General features: G+C 42.1%; 1 long non-coding RNA gene across 8 annotated transcripts in view; it reads right to left on the bottom strand.

The window, feature by feature from the left end:
• Positions 1-16845, bottom strand: part of LOC132398032 (uncharacterized) — an 84352-nt gene that overhangs the window by 42369 nt on the left and 25138 nt on the right. For 6 of the 8 annotated variants that reach the window (XR_009513512.1, XR_009513515.1, XR_009513514.1 and 3 more), the window contains 2 exons: positions 8312-11408; positions 1366-1515 (listed from right to left, as the gene is read on the bottom strand). This is a non-coding gene — a long non-coding RNA (uncharacterized LOC132398032). The remainder of the gene's footprint in view (positions 1-1365; positions 1516-8311; positions 11409-16845) is intronic. The other 2 variants (XR_009513517.1, XR_009513519.1) reach the window with 2 other exon arrangements.

The following is a 16845-nucleotide window of genomic DNA, read 5'->3' as shown; positions in this document are numbered from 1 at the left end:
CAATTGTTTCAGCATGGACAAGGGCTAGGAGGTTGATGAAGTACTTAACACTTGCATGGACAAGTGTGCCTCAAGTTGTACTGAACAACCTCAGCACCATCCAGTGCAGGTGACAGTTTGTGCCCCATCACTCATGAGGTGTTCTGCCAACAAAACTTGTAACCGCACGTTGTCATGGCTTCTTTGCCATCAATTCACAAAGCGACAGCTTTTAAATTCTGGAAGGGAAAAACCTTCAAAATCCATTCCAAATCATACACATTCTGACAAGGAAATATATTGCTGGGTCTTCATCAACACTGAGACAAAATCTTGCAACATTCTATCAAACAAAAAACAGTTCCATACATACCATTGCATCTCCAAAGGTTCCTCACCTCTGTCTTGATTGAAAATCAATCAAGAATGTCCAATAAATGATGGCCTTATGAACAAGACCTGAAACCCAAATAGAACTATCTGCCCAATTCTTGTTTTAGCCAACAATAGATTCCTGTGCTCATTTGCCCTGTGTATTCAGAATCCTCAAGATTGGATACTGGAAGTCATAGATAAAATCTGAATTTTAGAAGTGTTGATCCCTGCGTACCCTTTACAGATGATTTTCCCATCCACTTGGAAACATATGCAGCAGTGGTAAATTTTCATCCAGACCACAATTACACTGTAGAAGCACAATATAAATACTAATTGTATTCAATTTTAGGACTCTGACACAATAGCAATAAATTAAGTGGACAATATGTAAGTAAGAAGTGGAGTATGTGTTCTGTTTGACAGACTATTTAATATGCCCCTGCAGAGATAACTTGCATCTATCAATCATAGTAGAGGTGAGTCATACTGGGAAGAGAGTTGGGTTACAATTTTTGTGAGGTGCGATCAACTCTGCTGTGAAGTTAAGTGTATATTTCTGCTTGCAAAATATGAAGCAAGTTTACTGAAGCAATATGTAAAGTCTACAACAGATGTGTTACTCCTAAATATAATTCTGGAATGTACTGTAAACAAATTAACTAGAATACAGAGAGAAATGGTGTGTGCAAAAACATTGGCATTGGCATGTGATAAATGGAGCATTATTCTTCCTTTGTATAACTAATGAAGTGAGGTGATACTCTGTGAAATGGCCTGCAACAGAATGTTGGTCAGAAAAACTGGCGTAGATGATTTCTGCCAACTTTAGCACCAGACCGTACAGAAATGGATTGGTAGGTTGCTTATGAAACATAACTCATCGACATTCAGCAAAAACACTGCCAATAATCAACATGCATGTCCTCATGTTCTGGATTCTGATGATAAATGAATGTCTGCTGTTCAACTTTATGCAAGTTATCACAGTTTATGAAGTTGGGCACATACCATCTGTTGTTCTTAATATTTTCTGGGCCTTTCTCAATGGCTCCTCCCCGTCCTCCTCAGCCATTTTTCTTTATCTGTTCTCCAGCGGTGAATATTCTAACACAATCCATACAGAGAGGTCCAAATTGACAGAGTGCAGTACTGGATCTCCTATTAAAGAATGAATCAGGGCAGGTGATAGAGGCGTGCATAAGAGAACACTTTGGATCTAGTGATCAGAATTCCATTACTTTCAAGATAATTATGGAGAAGGATGTGGACCGGTCCTTGAGATGAGGTTTTACTTTGAAGAAAAAAATCAATGTTGATGGCATCGGAAAGTCTCTGACAGGTATGGATTGGGATTCTGGCAAAAAATATTCTCAGTTATGTGGGAGGCCTTCAAAAATGAAATATAAAGAGGACAGCGGTTTTTCTGTTCCTGTAGAATTAAAGAAAAGGCTAAGAGATTGAGGGAACCTTGGCTTTAGAGAGGTATTGAGGTCCTGGCTACAAAGAAGAAGGAAGTGCATAGCAATTATGGGCAGCCAAGAGCAAATGAGGTGCTTATAGAGTATAAGAAATGCAAGAGAACACTTAAGAAGGAAATCAGGAAGGCTAAAAGAAGGCATGAGGTTGCTCTGGCAGACAAGATGAAGAGAATCCCAAGGAATTTTGCAGATAGATGAAGAGCAAATGGATAGCAAGAAACAAAATTGGTTTAGTTGAAGATCAGTGTGGTTTTCTGCTCATGGAGCTGAAAGAGATGTGGGAAATCTTAAATGGATGTTTTACATCTGTATTTACTTGGGAGATGGACTCAAAGGCTGTAGAACTGAGGAAAAAGCAGAATTGAGGTCATGGGCAATACCTGTTTTATGGAAGAGGAAGTGCTTGCCTTCTTGTGGTAAATTAGGCTGGTTACATCCCCAGAGCCTGCCAAGGTGTTCTCTTGCACCTTCTGCAGAAAGTGCAGGGGTCCTAGCAGAGTTATTTACAACAGCCTTAAACATGGGTGAGGTGCAGGAAGACTTGAGGATAGCTAATATTGTTTTGTTGTTGAAGTAAGGTTTAACAGTAAGCTGGGAAATTTAAGCCTGACATCAGTAGTGGATATATCAGTGGTAGTGATGCGAGACGCTCCCAACCACGCCAGCATCCAAGATTTAAACATCTTAACTCTTCAGAGTACGAATAGCTGACGCAGACTCTTTAAGGGTTTGGGATATCCTGCTGATTGATCTTCATGTTTAGGGTGCCAAGAATTGAGTATTTAAGGAATGCCTGACCATAGGTTCAGTGCTTAATCATAAGTGATATCACCAGGTGTTTGTTTTGTGCTCAGATCTAGTTTGATACTGTGTCTCGAACCTTGCTTTGAATACCCCACTATTTGGGTCCAAACCATCCTCATCAAGTACTCTCATCATAGTACAATTGAGCCAACATGGAAACAGCAGGGTATCATTGTCTTTTATCAGCTGTGGCCAGCCACAGTGAGAATATTTCCAGATAGAGCCTGGAGATACATGAACTTCAAGTCACCATGTGCCAACTAATGCAGGGAGGAAGCCAAAGTCGCTCAGGTGAGACTGTCAGTTGCACTGCAGAGCCAGTGCATCTTCCAACTGTTGAGAAATTCGATGGTGACCGAGGTTCTTGCCACAGCTTCTTCGTCCAATGCTCATTGATATTTGAACTCCAGTCATCCCGGTTCCCTTTATAGCAGGGAAAGGTGGCCTTCATTATCTCTCTTCTGACTGGAAGAGCCCCGCCCTAGGTCACCGCGCATTAGGAATGAGGTTTTCTCAGATTCCGAGGAATCCAGGGCCAACGTGAGGAAGGTGTTTCATCACCCTGCTGGAGCCAGCCGAGCCTCAGACCGCCTGAAGAAGATTCAATGGGGGGAGAGCGGGGTTAAGTGGCCAATTACACAATTGAATTTTGGACCATGGTTGGAAGAGGGAGGCCCTGGACATTCTGAGACAAACTGAAAGATGCCTTCACCTTGGGAGAGTCACAAGAGAACTTAAAGGTTCTAATTGACCAGTCCATCCATCTCGATAATCATCTGGCAGAGCGAACGTAGGACCACTTCAGGAGGTCAAAGAGCGCTGGTCCGAGCCCAGACCGCACAAACCCAAGTTTCATTCCCCAACCTTGGGCCATGACTATCCCATTGCCTGCTCAAGATCCAGTCGAACCCATGCAGGTCAGTTGTATTAGACTCTCTGCCAATGAGAGATTCTGGTGTTGGAATCAAGGTTGCTGTGTTTACTGCGGGGAAGCAGATAACCTGTAGCCACCTGGGGAACTGCTTAGACCGTCCAGTGTGGGGAGAACTGTGATGGTAGCAATCACTACTTCCAATCCCACAGATTCTGGTTTCATGCTGAAGATGGAGTTCACCTGGGGTAAGAAGTTAAGGCAGGTGAGTGCTTTTAGGGACTCAGGGGCAGCAGGTAATTTTCTGGATGTCGAAACCACCCGTTGGTTTGACATACACTGCGAGAGTTGAGCCAGTCCTTGGCTGCAACTCTCTTGGATGGCCGCCGGCTAGGTTCCAGGCAGATCCAGCAACAGACTGTGGAATTGCAGGTGAGGATAGGGGGCCATGTAGAAGACATTAGTTTCTGCATTATTGCCTGTCACTCAACCCCTGAACCTCGGGTAATCTTTGTTATCCCATCATAACCCATCTATGGACTGGAGAGAGGGGACAATCATTGCTTGCTCCAGTCATTGTAAGAGGATTTGTTATGGCATGGTGCTCACAGACTCTGTAGTGACAATGACCTATAAGACAGCAGGCTTCAGTGCAAGGGAACCTGAGACTTTCTGGAGACCTAGTCCAGTCTGAAAGAGTGGACAAGCCAATTCTAGACAATGGTCTCAACACAGTCTAGTCAGAATCCCACAGGAACTAGAGAGAGGGAACTTCTAGGTCAGAAGACCAAGGAGAGCCCAAGCAGCTGAGGGATGCAAGAAACCTCTGTAATGTCTCACTGCCATTGCCTGTGGATACAGGCAGGGAGTTGGACTCTGCTTCGGCCATTGTTTCCACAGATAAACTTCATGAGCTTGGAGGAAGAACTCAAAAGCCTGTTGAATCGTCCCTGTCAACAAAGAAGTCTCAGGAGTCATGCTCAAATAAAGGTCTAGAGGAGTCAGCAACACCTAAACCAGTCAAAATACCCTCGCTTTACAAGGACTTAGAGGAGGTCTTTAGCAAGGGAAAGACTGTGACTCTTCCACTACACTGGCTCTATGACTGTGCCATAGACATGCAGTCCAGGCCCAGAAGCAAGTGCAGTGGAGGAGTATATAAAGGAAGATCTTGGCACAGGTTTGATTCAGACCTCCACCTCACCTACTGGTGCAGGTTTCTAAATGCTTCAAGGATGAGGGTACTGTATTCACAAAATTAGATGTCTGGAGTGCCTACAATCTAGTCCATATCAAGGAGGGCGATGAATGGATGAAGGCATTCAATTCACCGACAGAGCACTACGTGTACTAGGTTATGCCCTTAGCTATTCTAAGGGACAGGATATGTAAGTATCAGTATAGTGATGGTCAACATTATCATCATGTCATAGTCAACATGGTCGTCAACAGGGTACATGGTTGGTCATGTGTAACCAATCTTGCAGATATTTTTGAGGGGGTTACTAGGAAAGTTGATGAAGTAAGGGTAGTGGTGTGGAGAACTACATATACCTGTCTGGACATGCCCCGCACTGACTGCTCCTGTGGCTCCTCCCACGGACCCCGTATAAAGGCGATTGGGGACACCGCCCTGGCCTCAGTCTCCAGGATGCAGTGTGGTGGTCAATTGCTGCTTGTTCTTTCTTCCAGCTAATAAAAGCCTATATCTTACCTCATGTCTCCAAGAGTTATTGATGGTGCATCAAGTGGATGATATCTTCATGGACTTTGGCAAGGCCTTTGAGGTTTGTAAAGATGGTACAGTCGCTTGGTATTCGGGATGAGGTAGTTACATTGACTTTGTCAGAGAAGCCAGAGAGTAGTAGTGGATGGTTGCCTCTCTGACTGAAGTCCTGTAACTAGTGGTATGCATGGTTATCAGAGCTGTGTTAATTGTTGTTTGTCATCTATAACAATGATCTGGATGATAATGTGGTAATTGGATCAACACATTTGTGGATGATACTAAGACTGCGGGCACAGTGGACAGCAAGGACAGCTATTAAAGCTTGCAGCAGGATTTGAACTAGCTGGAACATGGGCTGAAAAAATGGCAGATACAATTAGGTGCTGGCAATGCTCTGAGGATTGCAGTAGAACAGAGAGATCTGGGAATACAGATCCACAATTCCCTGAAAGTGACGAGATAGGGATGTGATGTAACACAGTTAATATACTCTACACCATACATCTGTAAAAGTTTGCAGAAGTGTTAGGTATCATGCTGAATCTTAGCAAGCTACTAAGGAAATTGAAGAGCTTTCTGGAAGAAAGATTCTGATGTCATCAAAATTAACAAATCAAGTTTACTGATGTTAAACTTGCTGTTGGACTATATCTTCTTTACCATCAGCATTTATGATAACACCTTTCTTCTGATGTTCAGTGAAAAACGGTTTCCTTCAGCTGGCCAAGACATCAAATGAAGATGGAAGCAGAAACATGGAATGTTTTTGAAGGCTTACCTGTGAATTTACCCAGTAACCATCTATTACATTAAAAAAGACACCCATAGTTCAGCTAGCGACACCAGCAACAGGCAAATGTCCTGTGTGTTAACACATACAAGATGCTGGAGGAATTCAGCAGGACAGATAGCATCTATGGAAAAAACGTCAGTGACACTTCAGGCTGAGACCCCTCAGCAGGACTGGAGAAAAAAGATGAGGAATCAGAGTAAAAAAGTGGAGGGAAGGGACAGAGAAACACAAGGTTATAATTGAAACTGGGAAGGAGGGAGGGGTGAAGGAAAGAGTTTGGAAGTTGATTGGTGAAAGAGATACAGGGCTGGAAAAGGGGGAATCTAATAGGAGCAGACAGAAAGTCATGGAAGAAAGAAAATAGGGGAGGAACACCAGAGGGAAGCGATGGGCAGGCAAGGAGATAAAGTGAGAGAGAGAAATGGAAATGGGGAATAGAGAAGGAGGGAAGTTTGAGAAATCGATTTTCATACCATCAGGTTGGAGGCTATGCAGACAGAATACAAGGTGTTTTTCCTCCAACCTGAGTGTGGCCTCATCGTGACAGTAGAGGAGTCCAGGGATGGACATGTCAGAATTGGAGTGGGAAGAAGAACAAAAATACGTGGCCACTGGGAGAATCCTCTTTTTCTGGCAGATGAAGCATAGGTGCTTGGTGAAGCAATCTCCCAATCTACCCTGGGTCCCATTGATATACAAGAGGCCACACCAGGAGCACCAGATACAATAGGTGACCCCCAACAGACTCAGAGATGAAATATCACCTCACATGAAAGGACTGCTTAGGGCCCTGAATAGTAGTGAGGGAGGAGGTGTAGGGGCAGGTGTAGCACTTGTTCTGCTTGCAAGGATAAGAGCCAGGAGGGACATCAGTAAGGAGGGATGACTGAACAAGGAAGGCATGTAGGGAGTGATCCCTGCAGAAAGTAGAAAGTGGGGGAGAGGGAAAGATGTGCTTGATGGTGGCATCCAATTGGAGAAGGCAGAAGCTATGGAAATTATGTGCTGACATGGAAGCTGGTGGGGTGGTAGGTGAGGACAAGAGGAATCCTATCCCTGGTGGGGTGGCGGGAGGATGGGGTGAGGGCAGATGTGTGCAAAATGGAGGAGATGTGGTTGAGAGCAGCTTTGATGGTGGAGGAAGGGAAGCCCCTTTCTTTGAAAAAGGAGGATATTTTATGTTCTGGAATGAAAAACCTCATCTTGAGAGCAAAATCAGCAGAGACAGAGGAATTGGGAGGAGGGGAAGACACTTTTACAAGTAAAAATGGACCAGGAAAATCTGAAGATAGGTTGGAAGTTGGAGGCAAATTTGATAAAGTCAACAGCTCGGCATGGGCGCAGGAAGTAGCAACAATGAAGATGTTGATGTAGCATAGGAAAAGTAGAGGAGTGACACCAGCATAGGCTTGGAACGTAGACTGTTCCACATAGTTGACAAAAAGGCAGGCATAGCGGGGACCCATTTGAGTACCCACGGCTGCATCTTTTGTTTGACAGAAGTGGAGGAGCCAAAGGTGAATTTGTTAAGAGTGAGGACAAGTTCCACAAGATGGAGGAGAGCGGTGGTGGAGGGGAACCAGTTGAGTCTGGTGGCCAGAAAGAAATGGAGAGCTTTGAAGCCTTCCTAGTGGGGGATGAAGATGTATAGGGACTGGACATCCATAGTGAAAATAAAATGCTCAGGGCCAGAGCACGTGAGCTGTCATGGATGTAGGTCAGAAGGGACTAAACCAGGGGAAATAAAACAGAGCTGATATATGCAGATATGAGTTCAGAGGGACAGGAACAAGCTGAAACAATGGGTCTACCTAGACAGGCAGGTTTGAGGATCTTGGTTAGGAGGTAGAGATGGAAGGTGTGGGGTGAAGAAACTATGAGGTTGTTGGCTTGCTGAGTGGTGGATGGGAGATCCCCAGAACTAATAAGGTGTGGGAGAAAATGGCCTGGTGCTGCTCAGTGGGATCCTGTTCAAGAGGTAATTAAGAGGAGGTGTCTGAAATTTGTCACTAGGCCTCAGCAAGATAAAGGTCAGTCCACCAGACTACTACAGCACACCCATAGTCAGCAGATTGATGGTAAGATTCAGATTAGTGCAGAGGGAGTGGAGAGCAGTGCGTTCAGAAGGAGTGAGGTTGGAATTGGAGAATTAGAGAACACATTCTGTGTTGCTTGGTAATCTGGTAACCAAGCCAGAGGAATCACCAGCAAGATCAATTGTTGATTAGAACTCGGAGCAGCAAGTATGTTGCTATGGAAACTTCAATACAGTGACTGACCTTGAAAAGGCCTTTACTTCCATTCATCCTTGAATCCGATTGGGTCTTGCTCTGTATATTTCTAGAGCAACACACAACAGGTTGGAGGTCAAGTCAGGCAGGTCTATGCAGGGGAATAAACAGTCAATGTTTTGGTTAGAGACCCTCCATCAGGACAGAAACATTCTGGTATGTTTTGTAACTTCAAAACATTAAACTAATTCACAGGAAGATGTGGGAGTCCAGCAATGCATGTCTAATGCAAACACGAGGAAATCTGCAGATGCTGGAAATTCAAGCAACACACATAAAATGCAGGTGGAATGCTGCCTTGTGCCAGCTGTGTTCCACCAGCATTTTGTGTGTGATACATGTCTAACTTTGTGTTTATTTTAAGTGAGGCACATGCATATCACATGGTAGTGTGCTGACACATGCAATTCACGTATTTATAAATATAACTCGTAATGAATTATTTAAACAAACAAGAATGCTTAATCAATCAATATATATACACAAGATTACTAGAATACTATTGAAATATTAAGTACACAACATTCCTCCCCGCTTAGCTATAAACTCCAACTCAATATAGAATACATCTCAAATACAAAGTATATACACTGTATACTATATAATGCAACATCTTTATACAGACATCCACAGCATAGTATATGTTAAATTGTCCCATCGGGCCTAAAGATTTCATTGTTGTGGGGGATTTCTTGCTCTTGTGGGATATCATCTTTCTGGACAACGGCAATCACTCTGCTTGGCAGGTGAGACTTGTGTGTTTAAAATAATCTTAGGTTCTGAGGTCTCCTCCATGGTGGTCATATGAGTTTACTCTGAGATTGCAGGAAGTGATTCTGACAGTGGTGGCTACCTTTCTCCTTCCCTTTTCTTCTTCAGTTTTGAGCTTCATGATCCTATAAAGATGCATCTAGTTCACCGGAGTATTCTTTTATTGACCCTTCTATTGCTCCCTTTACGATCTGATCTCTCCTCTTGGTTTCCTCATTGACGACATCATCTGACTGTAATGACATGCACCCATCTATGACAGCTTCTGAGGTTTAGATGCACTCTAACTCCCCAGAGTATGGATGGCTAGCGCAGCCCCTTTAAAGATTCAGGACAATCCCGTTAATTGGCAATCGTGTTTTGGGGGCCACGGATTGAATATTTAAGGAACACTTCTGTGCTCAACCCCAAGCCTACTTGTGATTTTGGCTATTGTTTGCTTTGTGCTCAGATTCCCGATCCAGTTTGAGACTGTTTATCGATCCGAGCCTCGGATACTCCAGCATTTGTATCCAAGCCACTCTCGTCAAGGACTCTTGTTGCGGTATGGTTGAGCCAGTATGGTCCCAGTACCAGCCACAGCAAAGATATTTTCTGACAAAGCATGGAAATACATGACTTCCAGGTAGCCATGGGTCAACCTTTGCAAGAAGGAGATTGAAGATGCTTAGGAGAAACAGTTGGTCCCACTCTGGAGCCAGTATATCTACCCACCCCAGAGAGATTTGACAGTGACCCAGGTGGTTAGGTAACTTTTAAATGGATTCAGGCATTTGCAGGTGTTAAAATGGCCGTCCGGTGAGCATGATTTTCAGTGTCTCATAAGTGGTAGATTGGGGCCACTGAAAATCCACTACAGTGTCATATGTCAGGAGGTAATAAAACTGGAGGGACTGAGTGACATGTCTGCAGATCTGACCTGAAAGAGCCTGCTCCAGATTCAGCTATCATTGTTCACTGCTGTGTAAATGGTCAGCTCCTGTGAAGTAACAAATTCAATTAAAATATAAATGATTCAAAATTCAATTCACTACTGGATAAACAACAGTTGGAAACCTCAGCTGTCAGCACCAATAGACAAGAAGCATGACCAAACAAACAGTAACCATTAATAAGGCAATGATAATTGGATTTAGATTTCTATGATGACAAGGAAAGAAATTTATGCTGAAAAGTGTGGAAGAAAGAGTAGAAGGGAACATTTTTACTTGAAATAAAAATAATTTACATTTATAAATCACAGCAGTTCATTTTGATCCGAACATTTCACAACTGGACAGTCAATATATTTGGTGTTACTTCAGCTTTTCTGGCTCTTTTGTTTACACTACAGGGAATGACATTCTCTGTTTAGTTAAGAAGAGAGAAAATATCTGTGCTTTGTCATAATTAACTATCTAATTGATTCACATTCTCAGAATATGCCTAGTCTAAAATCTGCATTTAATTTAAGCTTTATCAGTTGTCTCAACAACATACAGTTCATTAAAAATCAAATTTCTTTCCCATATTAGTGAGCAATAATAGCATTAATTTGTGGTAACTCATAAGGATATTTTCCCTCACATTCTGCCCATTTGTTTTGCTGAGTGTGTACTTGTCAGAAAAAAGACATCCACACAGACTCAGTCATTCAGTTAAACATGGCTCTGAAGGTTGCAGGGGCTGTTTGCATTTGACGTAAAGTAGGGATGGCATGGCAGTATGGGAGATTAGTGTAATGCCGTTAAAGCACCAGCAACATAGTTTCAATTCCAGTTGCTCTCTGTAAAAACTTTGTACATTCTCTGTGCATCAGCATGGGTTTCCTCTGGGTCTCCTCGTTTATGTCCATATTCCAAACACATAAGGAGTTAGTAGTTTAGTTGGTCACATGGGTTTAGTTGGATAGAATGGACATATTGAGCCAGAAGAGCCTTTTACTGTGCTCTACCTCTATCCATCCACATAATTTACCATTATGGTTTTGGTGAGGCAGTGAGAACATCTGTGAAACATGCAGGGGCTGGCATCTTTATCTGTGGTGGTAATCTATCATTGTTACCAGCATCCACAGACTTGCCCTCATCCAAGAAAGGTTTAAAGCCTTTGTGTTCATTGATGCCAAGCTGTTTGCTCTGTAGGGATGCATCCAATGTTTTCTCTTGCCATCAGATGGAATGAATGATGTGGAGCAAATGGGGACTGAGTCAGCTTCAGCATGATTCAGGACATTCATCATCATAGATGCTTCCAGACTTTTCCTTATTGATTCTCTGCAGCTTGAGCTCAGGGGCACTTGCCGACAAATTGAGATTAAAACAATGGTACTCAGCTGGAAAACAAAATGAACACTCTTGAGATTCCAAACTCATTTATAGCTTAAATTTGCAATATCTGTTAGAATTTGTGCACATTATGTCTGTGCATTTATAAGCTGTGGCAGCTTAGAACATGCAAAATTGAAAACAGTCATGATTTACCACTGCGAAAGAACATAAAGGGGAATAGGCCATTCAGCCCTCTTCCCTAATACCCCATTATAAAATAATGGCCGATCTTTTATTTCAGCACTTTTTGGATCTAATCCAATACTCCTGATTCTTTAATATCCAAAGTGTTGTTAGTGCCAGGAGAGTATTCTAACTAGTTGCAATACTGTCTGGTATGGAGGCTTCAATGTACAGGATTGATTAAAATTTGCAGAGGTTTGTAGATTCCATCATATACACGTTCCTCCCCTCTATTGAGGACACCATTAAAAGGGAGTGCCTCAAGAAGACAGTATTGATCATTAAGGACTCTTGCATCCAGAACATTCCCTTTTCTCATCAAATACCACCATGGAGGAAGTACAGGAGCCTAAGGATGCATACTCAATGGATTAGGAACAATTTCTTACCCTCTGTCATCAGATTTCTGAACATTTCATCAAACCGTGAACATTATCTGACTATTTTGCTCTTTTTTCTCTACTTATTTATTTTTCTAAGTTGCTTATTGTAACTCATAGTAATTTTTTATGTCTTACACTGTGCTGCTTCCACAAAGCAACAAATTTCACAACGTCTGTCAGTGATAGTAAGCTGGATTCTGATTTTGGTTCTTGAATATACTCAGTGAGTGAGCCACTGAAGCTCTTTCAGAAAGAATTCCAAATACTTATGATCCTCAAAAGGATACAAAATTTTCTGATTTTAGTGCGGAATAGCAGACCTCTTATTTTGAATTGGTGAGGCTTGTTCTATACACCCTGGCCAAGGGAAGCATCAAAACTTCATACACCATAAAAATCATGTGCGTTTTAACGAGATCACTTTTCATTCTTCTAAACTCAAGAGAATGTACGTTGAGAAAACTTCATGTCTTTTCAAAGGAACCTTGCTTCCTTATCCTGCACAGATCAGGATTCTGATGAATATTCATTGTGCTGTCTTCATCACAAGTATCTTACTTGGACATGGCATCATGAGGACTATACATGATGCTTCAGGTATGGTTTCTCCAGAAACCCTTATGCTTCCAGTGAAACATATTGATACTTGTATGGAAACTCTCCTTCAATAAACAAACTGTCTGCCTTCCTAACTAATTGTTGCTCCTGCATGCTCACTTTCAGGAATTTTTGTACATCGACATCCAAATACTTTTGAATACCAACACCTTCCACTGCCTCACAAAGCTTTCTGTATTTTCTACCAAAGTAGATGTCTTTACATTTTTCCATATTAAATTCCATTTGACATGATCTTGTCCATTAATTCAGCCTTTCTATATCCAGTCTTTTTATATCCACACCACATTTCTTTCTGTCACCACATCATTATATTATTAGTCCATTTGAATATATTTTCTGTTGGCTGCAATCTTTGCAACACACTGTCATTTAGTGAGGCTGAACAAAGTTTAAACAGACCTTGGGAAGTTTTGGAACTTTTTGGTGGGCTACAATCATTGTGATCTTTTGGGCACTCGACAGGGGCCAATAAAAAGAAGCGAGGTATAACAGTTTAGCCAGTGTTGGAGTGGGCCAGTGTAAGAATGGTCAGGCTTTGGTTCAACAGGCTTGGGCGAGAATGGGCACAAGCTAGAACTTCAGCTGGAGAGGTTGGAGGCATAACAAGTGCAGACAGGATGGTAGTTAAGCAGTGGAATGGGGTGGGAAACCTCATTGAACCTATCGAATTTTAAAAGACCTAGAATGAGTGAGTGTGGAGAAGATGTTTCCTGTAGTGGTATAGTCTAAAACCAGAGGGAGCTGCCTCAGAATAGAGGAACATCCATTAGGAACAGAGATGAGGAAAAATTTCCTTAGCCTGAGGGTGGTGAATCTGTGGAATTCATAGCCACAGACAGCTGTGAAAGCTAGGTCATTGAATATATTTGAAGTGGAGGTTGATAGGTTCTTTGTTAGTTGGGATGTCAAAGGTTAGGGGAAGAAGGCAGGAGAATGGTATTGAGAGGGATAGTAAATCAGCCATGATGGAATGACTGAACAGATTTGATGGGTTGAATGTCCTAATTCTGCTCTTAAGTCTAGGTCTTTTCTAGCTTCTGGTTTAATACAGCGCAAAAACGTTTTTAAATGTGGCAAAAACTTACTGGTGATTCTCAAAGCAAGAAATTGAACTAAATACTCTACCAATAACACTTCTTATTTGAAAAATATGGTAAATGAGCACCACAAACAATGAAGAGGTGAGTGAAGCTGGGCTGATCTGAGGGTCGAGGCATATAGGTGTGAGACAGAATTGGAGAAAGGTTGAGGCATGTTCCAGGAGAAGATGGAGTCAGAAGCGGATCCATAACTGGAGACGTAGTTGGAGCGAGAGGAGGGAGAAAAGCTGAAGTGGAGCTGATTTGGAGCCCATCTATCTAAACCAGAAGTGAGGTTTGGTCCATTTAAGTGCCACACAGTTTGGAAAGGTCGAGTCACTGAGTGTGTCGTTGCGGTGGGTCCAAGGCCGGAGTTTAGGGGATGACCCGGTCCTTGGACAATTTATATGTCAGGCCAAATGGACTGATAAGGTAAGGTGTCGGGACCAGAGGAGTGGGTCGAGTCTGTTTCACTCAGCAACCCTTTACTCCGCTCTCCTTGGCACTGAGGCTAAGGCTCGTTCGCGCCCCAGCTGCTCCAGGCAAAGTGTCTGTGAGCTTCGCAGTGATTTCCATGTGTGATGGACTGAGACTAAGGCTATGGGCCAACTGTGGCTGCTCCCAGCTTCGGGTTTATGGACTTCATTTTGTTTGGAATGCTGATGCTTTCTTCATTGTATGCATGATTTGATTTGACTTTTTTTTTCTGTCTCTCTGTGCATTGAGTGTTGGTCTTTTTGTAAATTGGGCTCTTTTGGATTTCTTGTTTTGTGGCTGCCTGAAAGTAGACACATCTCAAGGTTATATAATTTACACATACTTTGATAATAAAATGTACTTTAAACTTTGAAATTGAACTTTTTTTTATATTTTGAGCAGCACACATACAAAATGCTGAAGGAACTCAATAGGTCAGCCAGCATCTAAGGAGGTGAATGAATAGGCAACATTTTGGGCTAGCAACCTTCATCAAGACTGGAAATGAAGGGGGCAGAGGCCAGAATAAAATGGTAGAGGTAGGAGGAAGAGTTCAAGCTGACAGTTGATAGATGAGACTAGATATGGGGGAAGTTGGGTGGGTGCAGGAGGGGAGATGAAGTAGGAAACTGGGAGAGGTTTGGTAGCAGAGCTAAAGGGCTGAAGTCTAATAGGAGAGGACATTGGACCATGGATTAAAGAGAAGAAGTGGGTTCCAGACAGAGGTAATGAACATGTGAAGGGAAGAGGAGGGGTGAAAGCCATATTCCTCCAAGCAATTATAATCCTGAAGGACATGTCCATGGTGGTATCAGTGAGAAAATATATTGTCACATCAGTTATAATTGTAGTTGCATCTTGTTTGCCATCAATAAAGAATCTTTTTATTGTAATATATAGATTCTCTTGCCTTGGCAATGTACGGCTGCTGCAAAACAACAAATTTCACATCATACGTCAGTGATAATAAATCTGATTCTGAGCTCTATCATGTTGATGCCCTCATAAGCAGCAATGTAGAGATCAATGTATGGATGTTATATTGGGTAATAGTTTGTAATATTGTTGATGAGGAAGTAAGCAAGTTCCTGGAAAAAGAAAACAAATTCTTCATGTAGAAGAATGATGGTTTGAACTGGACATGATGGATGCGTTGCAGTGTTGGATAACATAAGAAATTGCTGTCATTTGCTCTGCATCTGGACAATGTGCAGATGATCCCAAAAGTAAATATTATTGAGATTCCGGGGAGGACTCTGAATAGAACAATGCCGCCAGCATGAAAAAAGGAAATGACCCTGTTTCTGACATTAGGACTAGAGATAAACAAAAAACTGATGAGTTTCTTTAGTCACATCCACCATGGATGAGATCTCATAATGAGGAGATTGTGAGAATCCTGGTGAACATTTTAATCCAGCTGCTTCAGAGATTTTCACAAGATACACATTCTGCTTATGTGAATAGGAACCAGAAGATACAGTACATTTTGGGAATATGTTGTCAGGCTAATAAGTGCAAGTTTAAGAGGTTTTTTTTAGATTAGGTGCTGCAGAATCATTTTGTTATTTTTATTTATTTAGGGAAATGGCACAAAACAGGACCTTCAGGCCCACCAAGCCAAGCCACCCAGTATCCCACCAATTTAACCCTAGCCTAATCACATCACAATTTGCAATGACCAATTAACCTACCAACCTGTATGTCTTTAGACTGCAGGAGGAAACCAGAGCACCTTGAAGAAACCCATGCTGTCACAGGGAGATCACCCTTCATCAGGACTGGAAAGAAAGGGCAGAGGCCAGAATAAGAAGGTAGAGGGAGGAGGAGGAGTACAAGGTGGAATTGAACTCCTAAATCCAATGCCCCAAGCTGTAATGGCATCTATATTGAACTAATAAGGAATTAATTCAAACAGAGCTGTTTAACATATTGAATCTAATATATGAGTGTGAATGCAGAATGGATATGATGTCGCAAAGGGAATTAGCAATTGTGAAACAGTTTTAATCAGGACAAGATGCTGGGATGAAACCAGTGATCAAGTCCACAGACAAGATAACAGCCTCTTTTTTGAGATGATCACAAATGCCTTTTGTGGAAAACAAAAGGCCAGGTGATTGCTAAACTAATATGACTGGGAAAGGAAGGAAGCCTTATTATGGCTGTTAGGGAAGATATCTAGCCTTGATATTTTACTATCACCAGATAGGTTACATTGAAAAACTATGCATTTCATTAAAAAGTTTATTCCTGGTAAGGACTGTTGGGTACTGTTGGGTACCATCCATGCACTGGTATCAGAAACTGAAGCTGTTGTTAAGTGGGATTCACTGTACACAAACAATATTTATAATAAATATCTTTATCAATGGTGAGCATCTTCCACCACTTTGTTTTTCAGTTTAGTGTACAGATGTAACCCTAACAGGACTGCTTTATTTATTTATTTTTATTTATAGAAATGGGTACAGATCCTTCTAGCCCAATGAGTACATACCAGCCAATTACACCCCAGAGGGCAATTAAACTACTAACCAATGTGCTTTTGGAATGGGGGAGAACCCAGAGCACCCGGAGGAAACTCATGCTGTTACAGGAAAAACATACAAAGCCCTAAAAAACAGTAATGGAATTGAACCTGGGTTGCTGGCATTGTAATAGCATTTTGCTAACTACTACTCTAAAATGCCACATTA

The sequence above is a fragment of the Hypanus sabinus genome, chromosome 8 (assembly GCF_030144855.1).
Source record: "Hypanus sabinus isolate sHypSab1 chromosome 8, sHypSab1.hap1, whole genome shotgun sequence".
NCBI lineage: Eukaryota > Metazoa > Chordata > Chondrichthyes > Myliobatiformes > Dasyatidae > Hypanus > Hypanus sabinus.
Note: the sequence above shows the minus strand (reverse complement) of the source record. Positions and strands in the feature narration are given on the sequence as shown.